Raw genomic sequence first — 16,747 nt, forward strand, 5'->3', positions numbered from 1 at the left:
GTAAGGGATTAAGAGGTACAAACTATAAATAAGCTACAAGGATGTATTGTACAACACAGGGAATATAGTCAGTATTTTGTAGTAACTATAAATGGAATATAACCTTTATAAATTGTGAATCACTATATTTTACACCTATAACATGTAATATTGTACATCAATTATACTTCCATTAAAAATTTTTTTTAAAGCTTAAGATGGTAAATTTTATGTTATGTGGGGTTTTTTTTTTAACCACATTGAAAAAAAAATAAGCACAACTTTGACTCAGCAACTACACTTTTAAGTTATCCTAACTAAATAGTCAGAGACAGTGCTATTCCTAAGAGTAAAAAAACCAAAACAACGAAAATATTTATAAATGGGGTCAATTAAATAAATTATAGGATAGCTATAATGGGATTCTATGCAGCCATTAAAATGACATAGAAGAATTTTTTATGTAATAAAATGTTTTTATTTTAGTAAATGAAAAAGTTACAAAGAGGCATATACAACATAGTCACAATATTTGTTTTATTGTTTCAGAAAAGATTATTATATACACATGAAAAAGAGACTGGATGGAAACACACCAAATTGCAAATTGAAATTAAGAATGGAGATTATTTTTATCTTCTTTGTGCTTTTCTATATTTTCCAAAATTTCTACAATGAACATTTAAACTTTAGCAAGATTTATACTTTCTTTTACATTTTTGTCACATTGTACACTTTATAAAGTTCATATAAACTCTGGATTAGATTACAGCTGGAGACAAGGCAGGGACTTTGGAAGGCTTTACAAAGCCAACAGAAACAGACTGGATATAGGGTATTAAGTAGTGGAAAAGCCAAACTGGAAGATTGGCAAAAGAGTGGAGCCACTGATAAAAGTGAAGGTATGATGAGTTGGCTTGGGAAAGGATGAGGAAGAGGATAAGTCAGAGGTGTGTGAGTGTGTGTGTGTGTGTGTGTGTGTGTGTGAGAGAGAGAGAGAGAGAAAGAGGAAGAGAGTGACAAAGAGAGACAGAGACAGAGAGACAGAGACAGAGAGAGCTAGTTTACACTTACAGGTGGCAATAAGCAAGAAGAGTTGTCCAGTAAGTATAGGGCTGCAGAAAATCACAGGTGTGTAGATACTGGTTTGGGATTCTTCATCAGGAAGGTGAAGGCTGGAGCCAGGAGGGAGTGAAAGTCCCCTCTCTGTTCTTTCTCCATGAGTTTATGATCTCTCTTTCTCTCTCGACCATCAACAGACTCTTGACCAGTCTACAAAACTCCCTGGTTGATTGAGTCAGTGTTTACATGAATATAACTATTCCTAAGGGTAAAAAAGAATATTTTTACAGTGTATACTGTACTAAGATTACATTCACTTTATTAAACAACTCTAAACAACTCTACAACTCTTTTTTTCCTGGAGTCAAAAATTGCCTATTTTTTTCATTTGTGTAATTATCTATGCATCTACTGTTAATTATTCCATAAACTCTCCATCAGGACTATAAAACGTCTTTCTATCTGGTCACATGAATCCGATACTTTTCAACTTTTTTTTTTCCCTTAGAGACATTATTCCTTAGGCCTATCCTCCTCTCGCTCCAAGCTGTCGTCTTGGCTTTGCTATCCAACTGTTGTCCTGAGACTTCCCATAACCACATTCTGGGGACTTGCATCTCCTCTCCTGTGCCAAATCCCCTGTCTCCTGGATATGCCTATTTGTGGCTTATTCCCTCATTTCGGAGGAGCTCATTCCCCAGTAATTTCCCCAGAATAAGTTCATGGGAGGTACATTTTTGAAACCCTGCTTGTCTAAAGATGGCTTTATTTTGCTCTCACACTTGATTGACAGTTTGGCGGGGTACAGAGTTCCAAGTTGGAAATCATTTTCCCTCAGAATTTTAAAGGCATTGATCCACTGTTATCTAGCTTCTCACGTGGCTAGACTCTTGAGAAGTCTGATTTATTCTGATTTCCGTTACTTCTTATGTAATTTTTGTTTGTTCACTTGTTTCTGGAAGCTTTTAGGACATATATTTTTCCTTTATCCTTGATGTTTCGAACCTTCATCATGATAAGTAATAATAATGTAAGGCTATTTCATTCATTGCTCTAGGTACTCAGGGGTCCCTTTCAATCAGGAAACATACAGTCTTCACTTCTGGGAAATTTTCTCTCTGTTAGATTCCCTTGTTTTCTTCATCATTTTTCTCTCATTTTCCATCCCTTGGTTTTGTTTATTCTAACTTTATAAGAGATTTTTTAGTAGTTACATTTTTATGTATGCGTGTATGTATTTATTTACTTGGCTGCACCGGGTCTTAGTTGCGGCATGCGGGATCTTTTAGTTGTGGCATGCAAGCTCTTAGTTGTGGTGTGCGGGATCTAGTTCCCTGACCAGGGATCGAACCTGGGCCCCCGGCACTGTGAGTGTGGAGTCTTAACCACTGGACCACCAGGGAAGTCTGTATGAGAGATTTTTCTGAAATTTATCCTGTAGTTTTTCTGTTGAATTTGTTCATTTCTGCTATAAAATTTTAATTTCCAAGTGTTTTTCCTGGTTCCCTGACTTTCCTTTTGGTAGCCTCTTGCTTTTGTGTTGTGGATTCAGGATCTTCTCTTATTTCATGTTTCTGAGGATATCAGTTGTAGTTTTCTGCCATTTTCTTCCACTTCCTAGATTATCTCTTGTTGTTTATTTTGGTCTCTAGCTTTCAAGTTACAGACTTTCCTCAGATAATAATACTAGCTACCATTTATTGGGTGTAAAGCACAGTTCTAAGTATTTTACATGTTTTAACTAATTTAATCCTTACACCCAATGAGTGAGTTACCATTCTTATCCTCAATTTACCAAAAAGGTAGAAACTACTGTGTATAAAATAAATAAGCTACAGGATATATTGTACAGCACAGGGAATAGAGCCTATACTTAATAATAACCATAAATGGAATATAACCTTTAAAAAAAGTGGTTTATTTTTTGTTCTAGTGTATGAGACTATGATAAAATTCTAAAAAGTCAATTTTCCTGAAAAAATCAAGAAAAGTGTAAAAAAAATTTACTAGTAAGGAGAATTCCTTGCTAGTCCAGTGGTTAGGGCTCTGAGTTTCCATTGCAGGGGGCACGGGTTCCACGCCTGGTCGGGGAACTAAGATCCCGCATGCCACATGGCGCAGCCAGAAAAAAAAATTTACTAGTAAGGAAACTGGGACACAGACAGGTTAAGGCTCTCATTCAGGTCACACAGCTCAGAAGTGGACCTGAATCTAAACAAACCTGTAGCTTTCCAGTTTCAGAAATCTGAGGGATAGAGAAATAAATTAAATGTTACCGCAAGAACGCAACTGGCCAAATCCAGAATGCAGGACGTTGTACAAGACAATTTACCGACAATCAAGGGTGTAAGGAAAACTTTTTTTAAAAAAATAATTAATTAATTAATGTAATTCATTTTTGGCTGCGTGGGGTCTTTGTTGCTGCACGTGGGCTTTCTCTGGTTGTGGCAAGCGGGGGGTAATCTTTGCTGCAGTGCATGGGCTTCTCATTGCGTGCCTTCTTTTGTTGTGGAGCATGGGCTCTAGGTGTGCGGGCACGTGGACTCAGTAGTTGTGGCTCGAGGGACCTGGAGCACAGGCTCAGTAGTTGTGGTGCACAGGTTTAGTTGCTCTGCGGCATGTGGGATCTTCCCAGACCAGGGATCGAACCCATGTCCCCTGCATTGGCAGGTGGATTCTTAACCACTGCGCCACCAGGGAAGTCCCTGGTTATCCTTTTTAAATATAGCAGCTTGTACATGTCAATTCCAAACTCCCTAACTATCCCTTATCTCTACCCTTCCCCCTGTGGTCACCATAAGTTCATTCTCTAAGCCTGTGAGTCCATTTCTGTTTTGTAAATACGTTCATTTGTATAATTTTTTTTTAGATTCTGCATATAAGCGATATCATACGATATTTCTCTTTCTCTGTCTGACTTACTTCACTCAGTATGACAATCCATGTTGTCTAGTATGTCCATCCATGTTGCCGCAAATAGCATTATTTCATTCTTTTTTATTGCTGAGTAATATTCCATTGTATATATATATACCACATCTTCTTTATCCATTCATCTGCTGGTGGACATTTACGTTGCTTCCATGTCTTGGCTATTGTAAATAGTGCTGCTATGAACACTGAAGTGCATGTATCTTTTCAAATTATAGTTTTCTCTGGATATATGCCCAGGAGGGGGATTGCTGGATCATATGGCAACTCTATTTTTAGTTTTTTAAGCACCCTCCATACAACTTTCCATAGTGGCTGCACCAACTTACATTCCCCCAACAGTGTAGGAGGCATCCCTGGAAAAGGAGCATTTCAATCACCTCAGATAATTGTGGATATTTTTTTTTGATGCAGGAAGAAACTTGACAAGTGGTAGTTGCTTAAAGGTTAATGCAGCATGGAATCTCAAACCATACCAGTGAACGTTTCCTTTCTTTCCCTGCCCATCTTTATTGAGATATAATTGACATATAACATTGTGTAAGTTTGAGGTATACAATCCATTGATTTGATACACTTATAGATTGCAAACTGATAACCATAATAAAGGTAGTTACCGCCACCATCACGTCACATTATTACCATTTCTTTTTTGTGCTGAGAACATTTAAGATCTACTCTTTTAGCAACTTTCAAATATATAATACACCAATGAACTTTTTATACTCTGTTCCAGTAAAATCCACCAGATTGTCTTGCATATTGGTGGCTCTTTTACTTATGCATAGTTGTCAAGACACGTATTAGTCATTTAGAATTTATTGGTTCACTGTGCAGATATTTCAAATGTTGACACATTTCATTGTATAACATAAAAAACTCGCATTCACTAATGTCACTACCAATCTCATCAGAAAAATCTTCCTTTACTGGGAAACTATCAAGCTTACAGTAGCAGATAAAACTGCTAATTTCCAACCAAAATATCAAATCACTTTGGCAACAAATACTGTCAGTTGTTTTCCGTCAAGTGACAGGTGTCCTTTGTTCATTTTAGAGAAAACACCTGCCAAATACCCAAGTCTGAATAACAATAGTTTGTCAGTTGGTTATACTTTCAGATAAGAGTGAAGTTCATGGGGACTTCCCTGGTGGCGCAGTGGATAAGACTCCGCGATGCCAATGCAGGGTTTCAATCCCTGGTCAGGGAACTAGATCCCACATGCATGTTGCAACTAAGAGTTCGCATGCCACAACTAAGTAGCCCGCGTGCTGCAACTAAGGAGCCCGCCTGCCGCAACTAAGACCTGCCGCAACCAAATAAATTAAAAAAAAAAAAAAAGAATGTTCATAGCAGCACTGTGTGTAAAAGTAAAAGCCCAGAAACAACCCTCACTTTTATCAATGAGGAAATGGACAAATTTTTGGTATATTCATACAATGATCTACCTCACAGTGGTGGATGAATGTCCCAGAGTTCTATCAATCAATACGGATAGATTTCAGTGTCTTAATTTGTACTCCACCCAAAGCAGGGTGTGAGACAAATTCTTCAGTGCAAGAGTTTGTTTAGAAGGTGATCCCAGGAATCAGAAATAGCGAGTGAGAAGAAAATGACGAAAGGGACTTCCCTGGTGACACAGTGGTTAAGAATCTGCCTGCCAATGCAGGGGACACAGGTTCAAGCCCTGGCCTGGGAAGATCCCACATGTCGCGGAGCAACTAAGCCCGTGTGCCACAACTACTGAGCCTGCGCTCTAGAGCCCGTGAGCCACAACTACTGAGCCCACGTGCCACAACTACTGAAGCCCGTGCGCCTAGAGCCCATGCTCCGCAACAAGAGAAGCCACCTCAATGAGAACCCACGAACGGCAACGAAGAGTAGCCCCCGCTCGCTGCAACTAGAGAAAGCCTGTGCACAGCAACGAAGACCCAACGCAGTCAAAACTAACTAACTAACTAACTAAATAAATAAAGTCATTAAAAAAAAAAGAAGAAAAGGAAGACAAACCAATAAGATGTGCATTATTGAGCTACTGATGACAGTGGGCCACTGTGCTCATTCCCGCTGAGAACTCCCTGAGGAATTGTGTGGAATACAGCTCAGAATTGTCCCTCCGAAGATGTGGGGACTGGACCATTTTCCACTTACTTCCACCCCACCCCCCAACCCCCTGCCCCAAGCCCCATTGACCGATCCCCTGGGGCAATAACTTTCCTGAACTCCTGGGTTACACACAGGCTGAACAGCCTTCTCAAGCTTTGTAAAGAGCCCCAGTCAGATAAGCGAAGAGCTGCTGTGGCCTGTGAGGTGGCATGCTAGCAGCTTGCCTTCAAGTCTCAGCTACCCCGAAATTGAGTGGGCTGAGGGGACATGGTGTGAGCTACCACTGGTGTCAGCTAGACTCAGAAACTAATGTTGACTGAAAAAAGGAAATCACAGGGAATTATGTACAATGTGCTCCATCTTTATAAAGTTCAAAAATACATAAAAGTATATAATGCATGGTTAAGGAAACAATTATGGATACTATGCATATGAAATTATGGATATTCTGAAAGCAAGATAGGCGGGAAAGGGTTTATCACATATTGGGGGACAGTCAGCAAGTTTGCTTATCAGAAAGCACATGTCAGGGTGCAGTTGGAGATAAAGGCAGTGCGTTAAAGAGGGTGGCTAATTGGTGGGTGTCTTTGAAACCAATCTTCAGTGTTACTCTGATTTGGAAAGTAAAGAGGAGTAAGCTTTTAAGAAAGGGTGTGATAGGATCAAAATGTATCAAAAGCAATCACTCTGCAGTTGGCTTGGACGGGAGAAGGAGCTGAGGCGCCAAAGTCCCTTACCCCGGCAGCACGGGGAGGCTTCCCTGCTTTTAGGGAGCTTCCTCTTTGCTCTGTTCCTTTATCGGGGCAGACAGGCAGGGCGTGGCTTGTTGGTGTATAGGAACAGCTGGAAGGGAGTCTGCCGGGCAGATGGAACCCCTGGCTGAGGGCTTCAGGCATTAGAATAAAAGATGAACTTTTCCCAGGCCCGCCTCCGGAGTCCTTCCTGATGTTCCTGCCTGATGCCTCATCTCCCTGATCGGGCAGAGGGATGTTCCCAGCTTGGAGACTCCAGCTCAGCCGGTGAGGGACAAAGGGCCCCTAATTCCAAAGGTGGTGAGTCCTCCTCCCTGTCTCATCTCTTCGTTCTTTTTAGTCCTTTGATTTTCTCAGGATCCTCAGGTTTGTTGGAGAAACTATCCCCTTTCTTCATACTCACAAGAACATTTTAGAGGATGAAATGGAGCGACAGGAAACGAGGAGCACAGAAGGGGACAAGTGACAAGGGGACTGGATGGGTTTTGTCAAAAGACTCTCCTTTAGATATTATCGTCATTGTTAAGTATGACAGCTGTCACTTATTTAGCCCTTACTCTTAGGCAGGTCCTGGACGTATGCTTTCAGACAGAACAGCTGTAGATTTGCTGGGTCTTCTTAAGCTGCTTGGAGTTATCAAGGGAACTTCCATTGCATGTTTTTTTTTTTTAGAAAGAAACACTTTTTTAAAAATTAATTAATTTTTGGCTGCATTGGGTCTTCATTGCTGTGTGCAGGCTTTCTCTAGTTGAGATGAGCGGGGACTTCTCTTGTGGCAGAGCATGGGCTCTAGGTGCGCGGGCTTCAGTAGTTGTGGCACGTGGGCTCAGTAGTTGCGGTGCACGGGCTTAGTTGCTCCGAGGCATGTGGGATCTTCCCGGACCAGGGATCGAACCTGTGTCCCCTGCATTGGCAGGTGGATTCTTTTCTTTTTTTTTTCTGCTTTTTAAAAATAATTTTTAATTTTATTTATTTTTTTATACAGCAGGTTCTTATTAGTTACCCATTTTATACATATTAGTGTATACATGTCAATCCCAATCTCCCCCCGACCACCACCACTTTCCCCCCTTGGTGTCTATACGTTTGTTCTCTACATCTGTGTCTCTATTTCTGCCAGGCAGGTGGATTCTTAACCACTGCACCACTAGGGAAGTCCTCACTGCATGATTTTTTCTGCTTTAGAAGTTTTTGAAATTAAACTGTTTCAAACTTAAATGTAAATGACTTCCTGTGGGGAAAAATATTTCCAACATATGTAGTAGGAAAAAAAATTGTTACTATATGAAGAATTTTACAAAACATTAAAGAGACAAATGCCCAAATAGAAAAATGGACAAAGTATAGACAGGTAATTGACAAAGTCCAAATGACAAAGGAATAATCAAAGAAATACAAGTTAAGATGAAACACAATTAATTATTTTTAGAGAGATATTGTTACTGATTAAAATAACGAAGAAGTAAAAAAAACCCCTCAGTTTTGTTACTCATTAAAATGACAAAGGGACTTCCCTGGTGGCACAGTAGTTAAGAATCCGCCTGCCAATGCAGGGGACGTGGGATCAAGCCCTCGTCTGGGAAGATACCACATGCTGTGGAGCAACTAAGCCTGTGCACCACAACTACTGAGCCTGCACTCTAGAGCCCGCGAGCCACAACTACTGAAGCCCGCGTGCCTAGAGCCCATGCTCCGTGACAAGAGAAGCCAGTACAATGAGAAGCCCGTGCACCGTAACAAGGAGTAGCCCCCGCTTGCCGCAACTAGAGAAAGCCCGTGTGCAGCAATGAAGACCCAATGCAGCCATAAATAAACAAACAAACAAACAAACAAATAAATAAAATGACAAAGATGTTAAAAAAAAAAAACCCAGTGGTGGCAAGGTTGTGGAGAAACAAACAATTTCATACACTTTGGTAAATGGATATGACCTCTCTGGAGGGCGATTTGGCAATGCAAATTAAAAGTCTCACCATTTTAAAGATGGGAAACTCAAGGCCTAAGAGTTTAAGTGACTTCCTTAAAGTTACAGTCACACAATTAGGAACCAAGCCAAGTCTAGAACTAAGCCTTATAACTTGGCCCTCAATCTACTATCAATTGTAGTGATAAAGCTTATAATAGCAATGCATTGGGAAAAAACCTGAATATTCTACAATATGGAATTATTTTAAAAATTCTTGCATATTCATGATGGAACACTGAAATCATTAAAAGAATATTTGATGGCATGGGAAAACTACATAATATAGTTCTTGGTGAAAATGTTGGGTATTAAAACAATATATACAGTATAGTCCTACTTTTAAAAAAAGTTATATACATACACAGAAAAAATATTTGAAGAACCATATTGTCTTCAGGTGGAGGAATTACAGGTGATTTCAAACATTTTTGTCCTTTTTTTCTTGTAATTTCCAGATTTTCTATAATAGCTAGGATAGAAAAAGCAATAAATTTTATTTGATAAAAATTGTAAAACAACTGAAATGCCATAGGGCTATGCTGGAGGTGACTTGGAGCTGGCTGACCGTGGGTGCCTGTCAGGGCAGGGAGCGTCCATCCCGGAGGGCAACGAGAGGGGCCCCAGAGCCTGAGGGAATTTGAGTCCGAAGACTATGGCACTTCAGATGGCCAAAAAGCACATGAAAATATGCTCAACATCACTACTTATTAGAGAAATGCAAATCAAAACTACAATGAAGTATCAGCTCACACCGGTCAGAATGGCCGTCATCAAAAAATCTGCAAACAATAAATGCTGGAGAGGGTGTGGAGAAAAGGGAATCCTCCTGCACTGTTGGTGGGAATGTAAATTGGTGCAGCCACTATGGAAAACAGTATGGAGGTTCCTTAAGAAACTAAAAATAGAACTACCACATGACCCAGCAATCCCACTACTGGGCATATATCTGGAGAAAACCCTAATTCAAAAAGACACATGCATCCCAATGTTCGTTGCAGCACTATTTCCAATAGCCAAGACATGGAAGCAGCCTAAACATCCATCGACACAGGAATGGATAAAGAAGATGTGGTACGTATATACAATGGAATATTACTCAGCCATAAAAAGAACAAGATAATGCCATTTGCAGCAACATGGATGGACCTAGAGGTTATCATACTAAGTAAGTCAGATAGAGAAGACAAATATCATATGATATCACTTACATGCAGAATCTAAAAAGTGATACAAATGAACTTATTTACAAAAGAGAAATAGACTCACAGACACAGAAAACAAACTTATGGTCACCAAAGGGGATAGACAGGGAGGTGGGGAGAGATAAATTAGGAGTTTGAGATTAACATATACACACTACTGTATATAAAATAGATAACTAATAAGGGCCTACTGTATAGCACAGGGAACTCTACTCAATACTCTGTAATGGCCTATATGGGAAAATAATCTAAAAAAGAGTGGATATATGCATGTGTATAACTGATTCATTTTGCTGTACACCTGAAACTAACACAACACTGTAAATCAACTATACTCCAATAAAAATTTTTAAAAAAAGACTAGGGGAGATAGTGAGAAGAGAGGGCTTTTAGTTCCTTGAAGTAGGATGGATACAAGAAAAAATCAAAATCTTATATATAGCAACGAAAAAATATATATTTATATATAAAAATTTTGGGACCTAGTGTCCTACAGGTGACTTACAGCAAAGGTGGCATCTAGACAGCTGATGACGGAAAACTCTCACTCACCATCTGTTCACCCTTTTATTTTTTCAGTCTTTTTCTTCTACCCTGTTTCCCCTCTACCATCTTTTAGTTTCCTCTCCTGTTCTTTGGTTTCTTCTCCCCACCCGGCTTGGAAACTTCCATTGAATACCATGGTTCTCCTTCACTGTTGCTCTGCCCATGGAAGGCACTCTCAGAAATAGAATCTGACTAATCCTCCTCTTAACGCAGTAATTTTGTAATCTGAAGCATCAAGTTTCCAAATTAGGTTATTTCTAGTGGAGAACTGAAAGTTAGACAAACACTCTTGAAATGTTATTTTTCCTTTTCATGAAGCAGAATTATAGCATATTGTAGCTGGAAAGGAATTTAAAGCTTCAACTTGCCAAAATTCTTTAATTAAATAAATTTCATTTTTGCTAAATTTAGTTTCATGTTGCACATTTGTTCATCAATATATTACACTTTATCAATAAGTTAGGAAATAGAGGTGAGAAAAAATTGCCCATATTTCCAACCACCTTAATTATTAACAACTCTTCATATTTTATAGGACTTACTTTTAGTTCCTTTCCTACACACTCTTTAATGTAGTTATAATCATTGTAAATGTATTATTTTGTATTTTTCTTTTAACACATCATTAGTTTTCATTGGAAACATAGGTTTGATGAACCATAATTTAGTCATTTCCTTATCGATGTACCTATAGATGGTCCAGTTTCTCACTATTATACAAATACTACTGACATCATGTAAACTTCTGCATTTCAGATTCTTTCCTTAGAGTAGATTTCCAGACTATTTCTCACTGGATCAAAAGGCAAATACATTTCCTTACTTCTTGTTATTTCCCAATTTACAATGAACTCAGCAAATGTAAATGAATCTCTCAATTTAAAGATGGAAAATCAGGGCCTAAGAGTTTAAGTGACTTGCTCCAAGTTACAAAGTCACACAGATAGTAGAGACAAAGCCAAGACTAGAACCAAGCCATCTGACTCCAGTCCTCAATTCACTAGGGATATAACCCTTTCTTTACCTTTTGGTTTTATTTAGCCTTAGATTTTTGGGAATGTTGCCACTAGCTTACTCTCTGCTCTTCTCGGATGAGATTATGAGGAAGGAAATTCACACCTTTAAGAAAAAAGCTAAGATCTCGTATCACATTAGTCACACTCTACCCAACAACAGCAAAATACACATGAAACATTTACCAAAATAGACCATATGCTAGCACACAAAGCAAGTCAATAAATTTAAAAGGATTCAAGTCATACAAAGTATGTTTTCTGGCCACAACAGCATTAAATTAGAAATCAATAACAGAGGCCTGTCTTCTTCCTGACTGGTCCTGGTGGTTTCTGTCTGAGAACTGCTGATAGCAATATGTTTTCAGGAAATGCCAAAATTGGGCACCTTGCCCCCCAGTTCAAAGCAACATCTATTATGCCAGATGGTCAGTTAAAAGATATCAGCTTATCTGACTACAAAGGAAAATGTGTTGTGTTATTCTTTTACCCTCTTGATTTCACATTTGTGTGCCCCATAAAGATGATAGGGCAGATGGATTTAAGAAACTCAACTGCCAAGTGATGGGTGCTTCTGTGGATTTTCACTTCTGTTATCTGGCATGGATCAACACACCCAAGAAACAAGGAGGACTGGGACCCATGAACATTGCCTTGATATCAGACCCCAAGCGCAACATTGCTCAGAACTATGGGGTATTAAAGGCCGACAAAGGCATCTCATTCGGGGGCCTTTTTACTATTGATGATAAAGGTGTCCTTTGACAGATCACCATAAATGACCTTCCTGTCTGCCACTCTGTGGATGAGACACTGAGACTAGTTCAGGCCTTCCAGTTAACTGACAAACATGGGGAAGTGTGCCCAGCTTGCTGGAAGCCTGGCTGTGATACCGTTAAGCCTGATGTCCAGAAGAGCAAAGAATATTTCTCTAAGCAGAAGTGAGCGCTGGGCCATTTTAGGGCCAGGCTCTAGTAGGCGGCCATAAAAACAAAACCTCTTTTGTACTATTGTCATGCTTCAAATACAAGACCTTACACTCAGCCCAGATGTGGTGTGGGACAGGACAGGCCTTTCCTGCAGGTGTTGGGGAGGCCAGCCTTTCTTCCTCTGGGGGGAATAGTCTGAGCTGTATTATGGGGCAGGCCAACTGATGTGTACAGTAGTAGGGTATCACTTTTGATCTTTTGTAGTTTCTATTAAACTTGAACTGAGAAAAAAAAAGAAATCAATAACAGAAAGTTATCTTGAAAATTTTCAAATATTTGGAAACTAGATAACACATTTCTAAATAATCCATAGGTCAAAGAAGAAATTTAAAGGGAAATTAGAACATATTTTGAATGTAATGAAAATGAAAACGACTACATATCAAAATTTCCAGATGTCACTAAGGTAATACCTAAGGAGAAATTTATGACTAAGCAACTAATGACTATATTAGAAAAGAGGACAAATAAAGTCATCTGTATTGTACTAAATGACAGTATTAGGAAAGAAGATCACAAATCAATGACCTAAGCAACAAGGAAAAGAAGAACAAATTAAACCCAAAGTAAGCAAAAGAAAGGAAGTAATAAAGATCTGAGCAAAAACTAATACAATAGGAAACAGAAAAACATTAGAGAAAATCAATGAAACCAAAAGCTGGTTCTTTGAGATCAATAAAATTGATAAACCTCTAGTCAGACTGATCAAGAAAAAAGAGACACGAATTACCATTATCAAGAAGGAGAGAGGTGACATTATTACGGATTCTATATATAGTAAAAGAATAATAAGGAAATATTATGAACATACTTATACCAGTTAATTAAACAAATTCCTTGAAAGAACTCAAACTACCAAAAATCACTCAAGAAGAAATAGATAACCTGAATTACCTTATACTTATTAAAGAAATTGAATGTGTATTTACAAACCTTCTCATAAAGAAAACTCCAGGCCCAGGTGCTTTCCTGATGATTTCCATCAAACATTTGAGGAAGAAATAATATTAATGCTGCACAAACTCTTCCAGAAAATTGAAGAGGGGGGAATACTTCTTATTTCATTCTTTGTGACCAGCATTACCCTAATTACCAAAGTTAGAAAAGGATATTACAAGAGAAGTACTGACCCATATCCCTTATGGACATAGAGGCAAAAATTCTTAAAATTTAAAAAAATTTTATCCAAAGATATATAAAAAGGACACTACCTCATGACTGACTGGAGTTTACCCCTAGAATGCAAGGTTGGTATGATATTCAAAAAAATCAACCAATGTCATTTACTATATTAACAAACTAAAATTAAAAATCATACGTAAAGAATAGGCTCTTCGGCCATTTGCAGGACTCAGCTACAACTGTTGTTCCCAGGATAGTGATCCGTGTGTACATTGCACGTTCCTCTGGCTCCATGGTGATTAAGAAGAAACAGCAAGATGCGCTTGGTTTCTTAGAAGCTAACAAAATAGGATTTGAAGAAAAAGATATTGCAGCCAGTGAAGACAACTGGAAGTGGATGAGAGAAAATGTTCCTGAAAAGTCGACCAGCCAAAGGGTACCCCCTGCCACCTGAGATTTTCAATGAAAGTCAGTACTATGGGGACTAAGATGTCTTCTTTGAACCCAGAGAAAATAATGCAGTGTATGCCTTTTTAGGTTTAACAGCCCCACCTGGTTCAAAGGAAGCAGAAGCTCAGGCAAAGCAGCAGCCATGAGCCTTAAACATTTTGCCTTAAGAATCCTGAAAAAGGAGTCTCCAAAATTATCTTGGCTTCAAAAGAAATAGCCTTAATGTTGAAATAATAGATTAGTTGGTGTTTTCACATGCAAACAATCAAAATGAATACATAATTAAAATGTGAACGTTATGATGAGAAGAATGGGAGATGAACATAAAATTTTAAGTAGATGTCATGGAATAGTATTGTTGTCTGCTGACATTTTATGTACTTCAGTGATTTTGAAAAGCAAACACCTGTTCCCTTTTTTGGTATTATTATTGCAGCTTAAGCATATCTGTAGCTCTACACTGAGTAATTTTGAAAGGAGAGTGAGAAAGAATCTGTCTCTTGTTGCCAAATTGCCTCATTAGTTTTAGTGAACAAAAATATGTACCTTTCTGATGTGAAATAGTTGTGATTAAAAACTAGTTGCAAATAATGTTTATGATATTCCAGACATTGTAATTTCCTATAGTAATTATAACATTCCTATTCTTTTGAAGTTGAAACTTCTATGTACTGAACCACAGGTTTTCTAAGCTTCTAAATGTAGCCTTTCATTGCATATTTCAGTGGTCAGAACAGATGACCTCACACACACACATACACACACACACAAAGTTGTATTCAGTTGACAAGTTTCTTGATTAACTACACAGCTATGATGCAATCACGTTACTAATTTGCTTGCCCAGTGAAATATGCTTATAAACATTATGGAAGTGGGATGGCAAATAAGTTTAAAATGGCACCCTTTTGCAAAGAGCTCAGACTTTTAATTAACTATTTTAAAATGGGTTGGAACTGGGAATTCCCTGGCATTCCAGTGGTTAGGACTCCACGCGTCCACTCCAGGGGGCACAGGTTCGATCCCTGGTCAGGGAACTAAGATCTCGCGAGCCGTGTGGCATGGCCAAAAAAGAAATAGGTTGGAACTCATTTTTCCCCTTTTAAAACAACTTGTGATCATGAATGTCATTATCTCTCAGATATTTGACCTTTTTGTTTCAGCTTAGGCGTATATTGTATGAGTACGTTAATCTAAGCAGAGAGAATCTTTTCTATGCCTCTATTCCAGCGAATAGCAGATAAAAGGATAGTAATAATCCTTTTATATTTAATAATAAAATTTTATTATAATTTAATATTATTAAATATTATTTTATTTAATAATAATCAGATAAAAGGATCAATTTTAAAACTGTTAATTTTGAAAACTTCTAAGAAGCCAAAACATTATGGCCTAAATCACCCAGAAGACATATATATTGTATTTTAGTTCCACATTAACTTTCTATCGATACTTTAGTTCCACAGTACTAAAAGCAAACACCTTTTACTTTAAAGTACTTTTACTTTACTTTTTACTTTTACTTTAAAGTACTTTATCATATCATTTGATGTATGCAAGTCTGTGCTCTTTGCCAAAATCAACATATAATGAAGACATGGTTTTGTTTACTGAGATTCAAACTTGATGCAATGCTTTAAAATAAACTCAGTACTTTCAGAAACATAAAAAAAAATCATATGTATAAAATAAATAAGCTACAAGTATATATAGTACAACAAGGCAATATAGCCAATATTTTAGAATAACTATAAATGGAATATAACCTTTAAAATTTTTGAATCACTATGTTGTACAACTGAAACTTATATGATATTGTACATCAACTATACTTCAATAAAAAAAGGGGAAAATTGTGTGATCATCTCAATACATACAGACATATCAGTTGACAAAATTAACATCCATTCTTGATAAAAAACTCTCAGAAAACTAGAAATAGAAGGGAATTTCCTGACCTTGCTAAAAGGCATCTGTGAAAACCTTATGGCTACCATTATACCTAATGGTGAAAGAAGGAATGTTTTCCCTAGGATCAGGAACAAGGCAAGGAGCCAAGACAACAAGGCAAGATAAGGAAATAAAAGACATTCAGATTAAAAAGGAAGAAGTAAGGGCTTCCCTGGTGGCGCAGTGGTTGAGAATCTGCCTGCCAATGCAGGGGACACGGGTTCGAGCCCTGGTCTGGGAAGATCCCACATGCCGCGGAGCAACTGGGCCCGTGAGCCACAATTACTGAGCTTGCGCGTCTGGAGCCTGTGCTCCACAACAAGAGAGGCCGCGATAGTGAGAGGCCCGCGCACCGCGATGAAGAGTGGCCCCCGCTTGCCGCAACTGGAGAAAGCCCTCGCACAGAAACGAAGACCCAACACAGCCATAAATAAATAAATAATATAAATAAATAAATAAATAAAAAGGAAGAAGTAAGACTGTCTTTACTCATAGGTGATGTGATCTTCTATACAGAAAATCCTATGTAATCTGCAGAAATGCTAGAATTAGTAAATGAGTTTAGCAAGGTCAGGGATATAAGACAAAATATACAAAAATCAATTGTATTTTTTATATGTTAGTAATGAAAAATCAGAAATTAATAACTTAATACTATTTATAATAACATCAAAA

At 38.2% G+C, this 16,747-nt stretch overlaps 2 pseudogenes; both read left to right on the forward strand.

The window, feature by feature from the left end:
• The first annotated feature begins 11,916 nt into the window (after nucleotides 1–11,916).
• On the forward strand, nucleotides 11,917–12,538 carry LOC137761011 (peroxiredoxin-1 pseudogene; annotated as a pseudogene).
• Nucleotides 12,539–13,787: 1,249 nt separating this feature from the next.
• LOC137760555 (adapter SH3BGRL pseudogene) lies at nucleotides 13,788–14,265 on the forward strand (annotated as a pseudogene).
• Nucleotides 14,266–16,747: the final 2,482 nt, after the last annotated feature.

Source organism: Eschrichtius robustus, chromosome 3 (assembly GCF_028021215.1).
Source record: "Eschrichtius robustus isolate mEscRob2 chromosome 3, mEscRob2.pri, whole genome shotgun sequence".
Lineage (NCBI taxonomy): Eukaryota > Metazoa > Chordata > Mammalia > Artiodactyla > Eschrichtiidae > Eschrichtius > Eschrichtius robustus.